Source organism: Camelus ferus, chromosome 2 (assembly GCF_009834535.1).
Source record: "Camelus ferus isolate YT-003-E chromosome 2, BCGSAC_Cfer_1.0, whole genome shotgun sequence".
Classification (NCBI taxonomy): domain Eukaryota; kingdom Metazoa; phylum Chordata; class Mammalia; order Artiodactyla; family Camelidae; genus Camelus; species Camelus ferus.
In genome coordinates this window covers 121,200,471-121,212,266 of record NC_045697.1, presented here as the reverse complement: position 1 = coordinate 121,212,266, position 11,796 = coordinate 121,200,471, and the positions used below count along the sequence as shown (strand labels likewise).

Below are 11,796 nucleotides of genomic sequence, written 5' to 3'. Positions count from 1 at the left end.
ATGCCTAAGCACAAGCAACAGAGCATAGAGGTTAGAGCTAAAGGAATGGGTCCAATATGGAGTCAGGTTTGTTCTTCTCTGTTATAAATCTGTTCTTTTTTTCTTATATTCACAGTTTGTTTTTGCTAGCATGTGATTAGAATTTCCATGTATTCTTATTTGCATTTGTTTGTTTTTCTTATTTTTGTCCCTTCCATTATGAAGTACTCTTGATACAACTTTGTATTTTGTTAACTACTTTCCAGTTATTTTTGTTGTTGTTATTGAATATAGTGTATCTTAACCTATGTTACATCATATACCTGGTGGCTGTTATATATGTAAAGGCAATTAACTTCTGTATATGTTACTTTTTTCCTCCCCACTGTACCAACTTGTCTTATTATTGGAATAGTTTTCTTAGATGAATTTCTGATATTTTCTACATGTACTATCATATATCTACACAAATGATAATTTTATCTGCTCCCCCTCCAATTTTATGCTGATTATGTATTTCTGTGTTTATTGCATTATCATGTACTATGGGTGATAGTGAGGCTCTTTGTCTTACTCCTAATTACAGTTTTAAATTGTTTTCCATTGAGCAAGGTGCTGACCAATGCTATCATGTTTAGGAAGAACCCATTTGTTCCTACTTTTAAGATCTGTACCTTTGCTTTTTTTAACAATACTGGATATTGAATTTATCAAGTTCTTTTTCAGCATCTATAGAGATGATAATACGATTTTTCTCTTTAAATCAACAACTCTTAGTTATAAGATTTTCTTACAGTGGATCACCTTGAATTCTGACGAATATTTGGTAATATTTTATTTGGAATTTTGCTTCTATATTCATAAGTGAGTGTAGTTTATAATTTTTTATGTGATCATGATGGTTTTTAGTATCAATGTTATAGTTTTGTAACAATAATCTAAAAGGATCCTTTTTCTGTACTCTAGAATAGTTTAAGAACATTGGGATTTTAGTTTCTAAAATATTTGGTAAAATGCTACTATGAAATTAATTATATTGCTTTATTTGAGGGAATGGCTGCTCTGACAAATTTCTCTATTTTTAATGGTAATTCATCTGTTTAGATTTTTTATATTTCTGGAGTTAATTTTGGTAATTTATATTTTCTCAGAAAATAGTCATGCATGCAGGTTTTCAAATTTATTTTCTTAGAATTGAGAAATTATTTCAATAATATCATAATTTTGTTTATACCTATTGTTTTTGAGTATCTTGTCTTTTTAACTTTGTGCTCCCTTTTCTTGATTCAGATTATCTAATAGTTTATCTATTTTTGTAACTTCCTCTCTGAAGAAATCAGTTTCTTGGATATATTTATTGTCTCTACCTGTTCCTGTTTTCTTCCCTTTGATTTTCTAATTCCTGTCCTTAAGTTCATTTTTTAAGTTTTTCTAACCTTTTGAGTTTAATTTTAAAAATTTTTTGTAGCTTATTTTTTTAAGTATAAAATTTATTTTTCTTTTCAGAGTGTCCATAATCTGGCCCTTTAAAAAATTTTTTTAATGAAAACATGATGATCCAAAACCTATGAGATGCAGCAAAAAACAGTTCTAAGAGGGGATAATTTAGAGCATTACCTCAAGAAAAAATAAAAATCTCCAATAAACAAAACCTAACCTACACTTAAAGCAATGAAAGAAGAAAGAACAAAACAAAACCCAAAGTTAGCAGAAGGAAAGAAATCATAAAGATCAGAGCAGAAATAAATGAAACTGAGACTAAAAACAAAATAGAAAGATCAATGAAATGAAAAGCTGGTTCCTTGATAAGATAAACAAAATTGATAAACCTTTAATCAGACTTATCAAGAATAAAAAGGAGAGGGCCCAAATTAATAAAATGAGAAATGAAAAAGGAGAAGTTACAACAGACACCATAGAAGTACAAAGGATCATAGGAGACCACTACAACTACACGTCAATAAATGGATAACCTAGAAGAAAAGGACAAATTCTTAGAAAGGCACAGTCTCCCAAGACTGAACCAGGAAGAATAGAAAATATGAACAGACCAATTACCAGTAATGAAACTGAATCATTTTTTGGTTTATTAATATAAGTGTTTAAGGTAATGGATTTTTCTTTTCAGTACTGCTTTATCTGTCAAAGATAATAACAGCTAACATTTAGTAAGTGCTTAACATATTTTAGGGACTGTTCTAAAATTTTTCAGCAGCACCGTTAGGTAGTTATGATTATTATCACCACCATTTATCAGTGAAGAAACTTAGCCCTGAGGAAACAGACAACAGTAACAACAACACTGAAACAAAGAACGTTCTTTTCCAAGTCAGCCAGCCATCAAAGGTCTCTATGAATATGGGAAGCAGGGCATATGCTAAGATTTGTCTCAGCTCTGATCTCTGGTTAGTCCAAATTATTTTTTACATACCAAACAAAGCACTAATGCATCTCTCTCTGCTGGCTTGTGAAGAAGAGAATTTGCCTTTGTTTAATACTAGGAATTGCTTAACAGGCAGGGATAAGTTTGCAAGGGAAGTCTGGAGACAGAAAGATGGCAAAAATGAGGCAGAGTTGTTCATATGCTCTGTGTGTGACTCACCACTGATGTGTCACTGGGGCTAGGTGGAGGGTCAGATACAACTGAGCTTCCTCATTGCACCCCAGACAACTGGACTTTTCTTATATCATCTTATATCCCCCTCTCAGGATTCTTCACTTCTAAAAAGTCAAGAATCAGTACTTGGACAAGTGGTCAAGAAGAAGCAGTATGCTGGCTTCTTTACGGGTAATCAGAAAGGGAGAGACACACATTCTTGCAGGCTTATATCTGTATTACAAATAGGGGTATGCTCTTTTAAAATCAACATAATAACACCCTCCTAGATGACCTGCACACACTCCCTTCATCCTAGGTCATCTGAGTTCATTCACACTGGCTGCAGCTTATTGGAACAGGTATGGACATCACATTCAAAGTAGGTCATTAAAGATCTCTTTCCTAGGAATTGGAACACAGGGACTTTAGTTAACTTCTGTTGGACTTTTAATTAGAGAGACCATTTAAAACTGGGTCTCGGCAATCATGAGCACACTAAAACAGAGAAAGTGAGAGAGAGGGAGAGAGGGAGAGATGGAGAGGGAGAGAGAGAAATGTGGCATATATGAAGTGTCAGTAGAAATCGAGGGTTCTGTGACCCAGAAGAGAGAGAGAAAATAACCTCGTTTATTAACTTTCAGTCCCTGGTTCCAGTTCTTTGTGAGACCTGATTGTTTCTCCTACCATTGAGTTTCATGAGACAGTCTTACATTTTTTTCTTTTGCTTAAACTTAATTCATTGAGTTCTGTTGATTGACAGTAACGGAACAAACAGTCCCTAACTAAGAAAGAAATGTTAGCCACCAAAGAATTTGAAAGGAGAGAAATACAATGCAATGCCAAGTGGATATATATATATATATATATACCCTAAAATAGCATATTAAAATCTGTCCTACATTCCATGGTACACCTTGAAATATGTTTATTCATGACTAGAATTGAAAGAGGTGATAATGTATGCTAAATTAAAATGGTGAATATTATATAATCACAAAACTAAAAGGAGGACTGATGATAATTAGGTCATCTTATTTTCCCCACATATTTTTTGAAGAGGGGAAACTATGCCATTATAATACAGTACGGCACCCGGATAAGAAATATTATTAAATATTAAACATTTAAAAGTTTAATACAGGATTTGGCTTTGGCTTCTTTTTTGCTTTTAAAAGTTTTCTAGGCCTCTCCTCTCCCGGCCGAAGAGAGAGCTTCCGGGACCATGTTGGTCACAAGCTGACGGCCCTCGACTACCACAACCCTGCCGGCTAAAATTGCAAAGATGAAACAGAATTTAAAACTTTATTGATTGGCTTGAAGACCAGAAAATCAGACACTACAAGACTGAAGACAGAGGTAATTTATGAAACATCCATAGCAGTGACTGGCCCAAGTTCTTTGAAAAGTATCTCAGAGATGTTCACTGTCCTTTCAAGATTCAAGATTGACAAGAAGCAATCGACTGGCTTCTTGGTTTAGCTGTTAGACTTGAATATGGAGGCAATGCTGAAAAATACAAGGACTTGGTACCTGATAATACAAAAAATGCTGACAGTGCAGCTAAAAATGCAGAGCCATTGATCAATTTGGATATAAATAATCCTGATTTTAAGGCTGGTGTAACTGCTTTGGCTAACCCTCCGATTAGAGTCAGGACGATTACCTGGTAATGCTTAAGGCAATTCGCATTTGGTCCAGGAGTGCCTGACACAGGATGCAGTTGCTAAAGCAAATCAAACAAAAGGCGGCCTGTCTGTTGCTTTAGATAAGCATATTCCTGGTTTTGACACAGGAGATGCAGTTCTTAACGATGCTGCTCAGATTCTGCGATTGCCACACATAAAAGAGCTCAGAGAACTACAGACAAAAATTAACAAAGCCATAGTAGCTGTTCAGGCGATTACTGCCAATCCACAGACAGACCACAGACTGCGGAAAGTTGCAGATGAACGTTTTAGGATTTCAGCTTCTCACCTACTTAGTACAGCTGGGAACCAGGGACACTCTGGCATGTGTTTGGAAATGTCATGTTTTCGAGGGAAGAATCCCAGAAAGCTGACTATGTTCCAGAGATTACCATCGTTGCTTTTTCTTTAATAAAGTTGGGGCAAGTGAAAAAAAAAGTTCTCTAGCAGCAGTTATTGCTCAAGTGTTAGAATTCCACCTGGGCAAGAAGTTGAAATTTTTAAGATAACTTGTTGAATAGGCTATATTCAACAAATATGTATTGAATACCTCTTCTGATCTGAGCATACAGTCCTAAACCCAACTGGTGTCTAATAGGTTAGGCCACAAGAAGTTGTTTCTAGATAAATGGAAAGATCAGGAGGAAGCAAAGCCCGGGAGAACAAGCATGAATCGCCAGCCAGTGAGGAGCACATTCAGGTCAGACTATCTGGCTCCAAACCGTCTGTTCACTTCCTGTTCAGCCAGTGGAGTAAATCTCCGACCTTGAAATCCAAGGCTCCCAGAAGAACTAAGACTTTCATGAGCCCTAGAAAAGACTGCAATTTGCAGGATGAGAAAATGAAAGCACTGCTGTTACTGAGTCCAAATTGCTCACCCCGACACATCAATAATTTGGGAGATGAGCTGTTGTGTCAAGGAATAATGACTTTATTGGGAAAACCAGCAGACAGAGAAGACAGGGTAATAGCATCCTAAAGAACCATCTTACCCACGTCAGAATTCAGACTCCTTTTATACTAAAAAGAGGAAGGAGTGTGGTTAGTTGTTGCAAACTTCTTGGTGTCAGAATCCTTTGTTCTTGCAGCTGCCCACCTAGGTCAGGTTATGATGTTCTGGTAAACCTCCAGCAAGATGTGCAACTTTTTATCTCTATACAAATGGGAAAGTGTTATACCCTTAAAGGTCAGAGCCTTGCGAATGGGCTATTCTGTAAGTTTTAGGCCATAGGCAACATTCTATTACAAAAGATGAAGAACCAGCATGACTCACCACTGGAAACAGAGCACAGGTTTAGAGCTAAAGGAACAAATTAACATGGAGTTAGATTTGTTCTTCCCTATTACACTTGTTCAGAAAAATCCAGAAGGTAGCAGTGTATTCTTTTAAGAAGAGATCAGCTGGAAATGTGCTTCATGCAAAGAGAGCTAAACTACAGAGTACAAAATACAACATCATGACCAGTCCAAAACCAAAGAGCGAGAACATTTCCTGACACACAAATTTCTACAGGAGGAAAGAGAATGTGAAACAATACACCCTCTCATCACCCTCTCACATGCAAGGTAAAATTAACACTAATTTACACATTTTAATCTATACTTTTATATACATTCCAGGGAGACCTAGGGGATGAGTAATGTGCTAATATTGATCTCAGATAATTGCTTGCTACTACATCTCTCTGATTTTCCACCAGCAAATGGTGAAGCCTGGGGTTAGGAGAAAAAAAAATCAAATATCACTACTCAGGTAAGAGCAGACAAGTATGTAAGGAAAAAAGAGAAAAAAAATTGTTGAATTTTGCTTGTTAAAACATCTACTGCTGACTACCACTGAATATGCATGAATGACACCTCTAACAGCCATTTTCATATTTACAAATTTGGCATACTGGCAGTTGAATTATTAGATAAAACATTCAAGTTCTTTTGCTTAACATAAAAGGCAACAGATACCTCGGCAAGCCAGCAGACAACCTAGAGGGCTATTTTAAAAACACTGCTGAGACTTCCCTTCCTTTAGAATCTCTTGAAAATGGTCAATATAAAGAGAAGCAACTTGGAATCCTATTACAAACTTACACCACGATCCCAAAACCTGTACAGAAAGTAACAACATCTCAACACCAAAAATACCCCAAATCTCGAACAGTAAAGGCAATAGATTTGTAGAAACTAACTACTATGCATAAAATAGATAACAACAAGTTTACACTACATAGCACAGGCAACTATATTTAGAATCTTGTAGTAACCTACAATGAAAAAGAATATGGAAGGGAATATACGTATGTTCATGTATGACTGAAACATGATGCTATACACCAGAAATTGACACAACATTGTAAACTGACTATACTTCAATAAAAAAAGGCATCACTATATCCAAAATAAAAACAAAAAGTGAGAGCCCTAATTCCCTGTTACACTCACTTTTACACAAATCTCTCTATAGCTGTACACAGTCCTACCAGCAATGGCTCAGTGAATCTCTATTCAAACGATCTGAGGTAAGACTACGGAGTAAGATTTTAAAAGATCTTTCCTCCCATAATTCTCCAAGATACATTGTTGTACTTTAAGAAGTTGGTAAGCTAAAAAACCTAGAGTATTACATACTCTTGATGGTTCTATAAAAATATTCCAACCATAAGTGAAAATTCTACCAAGAACACATTTTCAGTTCACCCTAACACTGTAAATATTAATTGCTTAGGGTTTTATTCATCTAATTGATTAGGCAAAATTCAATTGACTTCAGAGTAATATAGTTTATAAAAGAAAAACTGGATGTTTATAAAATTGGGGAGATAGAAAACAAATCTTGGTCTCACATTGATATAGATACAAACAACCTTTAATATTCTATTTATGTAACAAGAATTTGCCATTAAAAATGGCCTTTAACTGTTTTAACTTTTATTATTAGCTTTAAACATCTTGAAATAATCCAAGTATTTTAAAGCACTTGTCTGATAATATAATTCATCCGGAATAATACATGAAACTTCCCATAAGATTTCTCAGAGAATAAATCTGTGGCTGCATATTCTGAATGTGTGGATCCATTAAGCTAATTTTGTATACGGGCAGTTTTATGACCAAAGCGCAAAGCTTGTCAGGCTAATTTTTAAAGCAAAGTTAACTATGACTACTAAACTCTACACAGTAATTTTTGATACTTGATATCTACTTATTTATCCCAAAGGTATAATTTCCTTCCATATAAATAATTGCCTCCCTTTTGACCCCCAAAATAAAAAATACACTTAAAGACAAAGCAAGACAAAACAAAACAACAACAGAAGCACTTCTATCATGGATATTTCTACTTAATTCACATTTTTTATATCAGATTTTAAGTATACATGATCAGGGTCCTGAATGTTCCTTATTTAATCCTTTTAAATCACCTCAACATTTCTCTGAACTTACATGCATCAATTAATCATTAACCATAATGCTAAAGACATGGAGCTACACTAAACATGAAACCAAAATGTAAGGGATGAAGTTAGAGAGGTAAAAAAGAATCTAAATTATACTTATTTGTCTCCAAGAATGATAAACTTGCTACATTTGTTTAATACATTGGCAATAAAATCACTATTTAATAACAAAAACCCAGAACATCACAGTAAGTTAAAAGTATCTGATTAGAAACAGTTTGACATATTAAAATTTTATAAAGCAAAACCAGTAACTTAAATGATCATAGTTAACATACAAGAACAAAAACACTAATAATATAGACTTTGATAGCATTAAATAACCATATCTATTTCAGGATTATATGGTAAATAGTAATATTTCCACCCCCAGGTTCTGCAGGTAAAACACAATGTAATTCTGAGATATATTTCCACCCAAATCATGTTTTCTAGTATTCAATTCAAAAAGATGTACCAGCAACTGAGAAGGTGAATGTATTTCACCTTTCTAAACAGATATTTTTATATGAACATCCTAAATTATCTACATGAGAGACTAGCATTTCAAGAGTGAAAAATTCATTTTTCTTATAGTGCATCAGCATTAAAATTTTTACACCAAACAGCTAGAATGTTTATTAAAATTAGTCTTATTAAGGTAAAACTTAAAGAATTACTCTGGAACATCTTTATTTCAACAAACAGATGAGAGAGAGGGAAACAGTCACAGAATAATGTAACATTTATAGTGGTCACATAAATGTAGATTAAATATCAAAGAAAGGATTCAAACTGAACATCTTTAAAGCTTTTTGCAGATTTAACAATAGTTTATTCTGCCACATGCTGGGCATTAGAATTACTTGGGGGAGATTTTATCATTCTGGTGACCAGACTGCATCCCAGAATTTTAAACCAGTACTTTGGGGTTAGATTTAGGTATCAATCATTTTGAGAATTTCCCAGGTGATTCTAATGTGCATTCTTTCTCTATGTGTTTTTTTTTTTTGTTTATTTGTTTGAGATTATGTGTAATTTTCACATGTATCCACATAAATTTATCTGTGGAACAAATTCAATTATTTTAGCATCAATAAATTTCATTGAAACCAATTTTTTCAATGTTTTTAATTGAGGTAATGTCAGATTAAGACATAAATTATTTTCACAGTGGTACCATTTTCAGGAACAAATAATTATTAGTAGAAACTATAAAATCACACAATGTAGAGAATAAGATTGAAAAAGATGCAGAGAGAAATGAGACTTAAATCTTAACAGTGAGCAGTGTATTGATTAGATAGGGCTGCCATGGACAAATAGCCACAGACTGGAGGCTGAAACAACAGAAATTCATTTTCTCACAGTTCTGGAGGCTGGGAAATCCCAAATCAAGGGGTTGGCAGGGGTGCTTCCTCCTGAATAAACGTGGCTTTCCTTAGCTATCCCAGAATTCTGAAATCGTAAAACTAGAATACAGATACGACAGTAGGCGACCAATGCGTGACATGTTATATTTATAATAAAAATGAATTTCTTTTTTACAGTATCTTTTCACTTCTGATGTTTAGTGTTAGTAATATGTGTATATGTATAGTGTTTTGTATCATATAAGACAATATTGATATAGGTACTGATAGATGATTCATCTTGTAAACAGATGACATAAACTTACAGCATCTATCAATGCAGTATTGTAAATGTATTTTCTCTTCCTTATGATTTTCTTAGTAACATTTTCTTACCTCTAGCTAACTTTATATAAGAATACAGTATAAACTTGTTTATACTGTATAGCACAGGGAACTATATTCAATATATTGTAGTAACTTATGGTGAAAGAGATTATGAAAAAAATATATGTTCCTATATGATTGAACGTTGTACTGTACACCAGAAATTGCACAACATTGTAAACTGACTAAACGTCAATAATATATATATATATATATATAGATATATATATATATATATTATATATATAATTTTAAAGAATACAGTATATAATACATGTAAGTTTGAGGGAAGTCAAAAGTTAGAGAGGGATTTTCTACCATATGGGGAATCAGTGCCTTTAACCCACGTTGTTCAAAGGTCAACTGTGTAAAGAAAGCTGCTATAAACATTTATGTGCTGGTTTTTGTCTAGACACAAAATTTCAAATTAGTTGAGTAAACACCTAGAAGTGTGATTGCTGGATTGTGTGGTAAGGTTATGCTTAGTTTTGTATGAAACTGCCAAATGAATGAGAGTTCTGTTGCTCTATATCCCCATCTGAAGACTTTTATAGAGGGAATAATTTACAGTAGTATGGGCAGGGTTTAGGGGAAGCAAGGAAGGGATGGCATAATGCCCTGGAAGTATTAGCAATAATGCGTGTGGAGGGAAAGGAAACTGGAGAGAGCAGATGTATGGAGTGAGCTGCCTCTTGGAGTTAAGGCTCTGGGGAGAGGGGCACAGAAGAAAACTAGCCAACCCTTGGAGATCCAAAGAGCAGAGATTCATGGTAGAGAATATCCCAGTTTTACTCTTCTCCCATCTCCTGATGTTTCCCTGTCTATGCCTCCCATTGACCAGACCTAACTGGAAACCAGAGCAGGACTCCTTTGATGCGATCTGAACAGGTCATCTGCTCCTTGCACAGAGTAAGTCTGGAAAGAAGTTGACGATGTCTTGTGGGTCAAATGAAATGCCTAGCATATTTACATTCCCTGCAAATTTTTACACTTTTCTTCCCCAAAATTTACTTTTGGCATTTCAGATTACTTCCTCTTGGATATATTTCCAATACTGGTATTATTAGACCAAAGAGATGAAAATTTTTGAAGGCTGCTGATTCGCTTGTACATATCACATAAAGGATGTCTAAATTTTGCCTATCATGGTTCTAGGAGCTTATGATTTCTGTTTCAGGATCATTTTTGGTATTTATAACTAATAAATACATACTTTATTACATGTGTTACGTGTGTAACATATATAATACATAATTTTATATATTTTCATAGGTATTCAGTATTTCTTTCATTTGTGGTTGATATTATTGGCATATGGAAATTTTAATTTAATTTGGGAACAAGATGTATATGATGCAAGGGGTCAGGTACATATCAAAAACAAGGGTCAGTTTATTTTCCTTTTCAAAAAATGAGTAAATTAAATGTGTCTATCTACATATCTATTGATATAAATACAGATTTTTTTCAAAGATAATGGATAAATTTGTTTTCACAAACATATGGTGAGTAGTCTCCCTTTAAAGACATGATGATCATGTCTTTAAATGTAGGTTCAAGTTGTTTATCTGCGTCTTTAACACTGCTAGTTCCTCATTATAAGTGCATTCCTCATGAAAACTAAGCCTGTAGCCTGTTTTTGTTTCTACTCGTTTCAGATTTTTTCCAATAACAGTGACCTCCCTGGTGCTGCTGTGGGCTTCATGCCTCTCTCGTCTTTCTTGACTGCCTTCACTCCAATCAAGATTATCGACAGCTCCCGACATTGCTGAAAGAAGTCCTTGAAGAGGTAGCACAATTTGTTAATCCTTTGTTCTTTCTCATTTAGTAGAAATAGACATCTTTTTATTCCACTGAAGATGCTCTTGCCAAGGTCACTGATGACTCATTTTTTGCTAAAGCCAGTGAACACTTACAAGTTTTTATTTAATTATTTGACCTTTCAGCAGCATTTGGCATTACTGACGATTACCCTTTTCTGGAAGCACTGTCATCCCTTGGCATCCAAGACACTGCACTCTCCATGTGTTTCAGGTCTCTGAAGCCAGACTGTCTGGGCTCAGCTCTTGGCTCAGACACTGATTAGCTACATGACCTTGAGTAAGCCACTCAACATCTTTAGGATTCAGTTTCCTTGTAGTTAAGAATAATAACAGTTACCTATATCTTAGGGAGGTTTTTTCCTCTAATGTTTCATTACTACCTAAACTGCTTTGCTACAAAGATCCAAAGAAGCATCACTATAAAAGCATGAAGTAAGAAAAAATATATTCCTAAAATGTAGAACATTTAATAAGAGCAGCTTCTAGTTTTCAAAAATGTAAGAAATAAGGTGAATAAATATAATATGTAACACATGTTGA

At 34.4% G+C, this 11,796-nt stretch overlaps 1 pseudogene; it reads left to right on the top strand.

The window, feature by feature from the left end:
• On the top strand, positions 1-11,205 carry LOC102516547 (annotated as a pseudogene).
• Positions 11,206-11,796: the final 591 nt, after the last annotated feature.